At 48.4% G+C, this 2068-nt stretch overlaps 1 protein-coding gene across 5 annotated transcripts in view; it reads right to left on the bottom strand.

The window, feature by feature from the left end:
• The window catches only part of ELMO1 (engulfment and cell motility 1), a 581422-nt gene that overhangs the window by 550341 nt on the left and 29013 nt on the right, over positions 1-2068 (bottom strand). The gene's annotated exons all lie outside the window — the stretch shown is intronic.

Genomic DNA, 2068 nt, shown 5'->3' with positions numbered 1-2068 from the left:
CTGAAAGGATAGACACATTTGCTCAGTCCAGCTAATGGCCTAGAGTTTCTTGAACTTGCCCAACAAGGTTATTTTGCATTCCCTTTAAAGAGCAACAGAGGAGATTTCCATCAAGCAAATACTTGAGCAGAAGTAGAGGTGACAACTGCCCTGGAATCAAAATTGGTCTGCAGATGAGTCCTGTGGGCCACAGCATCGGAAGAGTTAACTTCTGATTTCCCATAGTGTTACTCGGTGCGGGGCTCATTCACTTCCTCAATTTCTCCATGAACTAGCTTGTGAAATCCTGGACTGGAAATGACTGGCCATAAAAGCTCACCCCTACTGAGCACCTTCTATAAGCCAGATACTATCCAACTAGCCTTTTCTCATTTAATTCTCACAGCAACCCTCTAAGAAAGGCTATTATTATCTCCACTTTACAGCCACCAAAACTGAGACCCAAAGCAGTCTGGCTGGTGGCCACACCCCTTAAGTGGGCATCCAGGACTGGATCATAGAAGGTAGTTATGGGTTGAATTGTGTCTCCCCAAAAGCTATATTCCTAAGCTTCCATATTCACAAATGTGGCCTGACTTGGAAACAGGGTCTTTGCAGATACAATCAAAGTTAAGATGTGATCCTTAGGGTGAACTCTAATCCAATATGACTGGCATCCTTTCAAGAAGAAGAAAACGTCACGCCAAGACACACACACACACACACAAAGAAGACATCCACAGGGAGATGGAGGTAGAGACTGGAGTCACACTGCACAAGCCAAGAAATGCCTGGAGCTACTCAAAGCTGGAAAAGCCAAGGAAGGAGCCTCCCCTAAGACTGGGTCCCAGGGAGCAAGACCCCTGACTTCTTGATTCGGCACTCTTAGCATCCAGAACTGTGACAGAACAAATGTCTGCTGTTTTAAGTCACCCAGTTGCAATTTGTTAGGGCCCGGCCCAGGAATTGAACCCAGAAGTCTGGACTCTCACTGACTACTCTTTCCCCACCCACATTTCCACTTAACCTGACCTGTCTGTTAAAGAAGAGACACGAAAACTGCCATTCCACGATACTTTCCCAGATTTGAGGCTGTTATAGATAGCAAGTGCAACATCTTTTGAACTGTCTTGAATAGTATGTTTACTCAAAATTGAAATAGGAGTATCCTACCCCACTCCCCAACTTCCAGCCCATCCAGCAGCCTGCAGTTCTGCTGTCTTGTAATGGGTTAACAATTTAAAAACAGGTTATCTTTTCAAAGCACAGTATCTGGTGACCTGGCCCAGATCACTGCAATGAGGTACGATTGGAATCTCTCCTATGGGAGATTCCATAACCTGGAAGTGGATCTGCCCAGACCCCAGGGGTGAGCAAGGCTGAGAGCAAGGACAGAGGCAGCTGAGGTAGCTGGGAGTGCACGGCCCCAGTGGAACTCGGTACCTGCTGAATATCAAGGCCAAGGATGCCTTAGAGTCAGCTCAAGTAGCCGCATCAGCTGCTGCAGGTCAGACTGGGAACAAGAAACATAAAGCAAAGCCAGGTATGGAGAGGGCCAGTTAAAGATACACAGGATTCCCAGGTACAGGCAGGTGGTCAGAATCAGGGAAGTTTTCACCCGACAGGGTGAAGTCAGTCACCAACACGGTGCAGACTTCAGCTTCCGCAGTTGGAAGGCCAGAGAGGCAGGAAGGTGAGACTGGTATGGGTCCAGGGCCCAGCTCTCATTAGGTTCTCCCAGCAAGGATTCGGGCACTTGGAACAAAGCAGAAGCCAGGTACAAAACACCAGTCAGCCAGGAGAGAGAGATGAGCAGCCAGGGTGACCTGATCAGGACGTGTTGGTACCTGGTCCTAGAGACCCCTTCAGCAGTCCACCCACCAGCTTCAAAGGCTGGGCCTGCAAGGGAGGGAACGGTGGGGAACACGGAGCAGAAAGCAGGCAGGCTCTGATCGGAAATGAACTTGTCACCTCCTAGAAATGCAGAAAGTGTTTTTGGGGAGAATGAGGCTAAGGTTCAAGCTCTACTCTAAAACTTTCCATGAAGAAATAATCCAGGCTTCCCTGGTGGTCCACCGATTAAGAATTT

The sequence above is a fragment of the Ovis aries genome, chromosome 4 (genome assembly GCF_016772045.2).
Source record: "Ovis aries strain OAR_USU_Benz2616 breed Rambouillet chromosome 4, ARS-UI_Ramb_v3.0, whole genome shotgun sequence".
NCBI classification, from domain to species: Eukaryota; Metazoa; Chordata; class Mammalia; order Artiodactyla; family Bovidae; genus Ovis; species Ovis aries.
The sequence above is the reverse complement of the archived record's forward strand: the minus strand, read 5'-3'. Positions and strand labels throughout refer to the sequence as shown.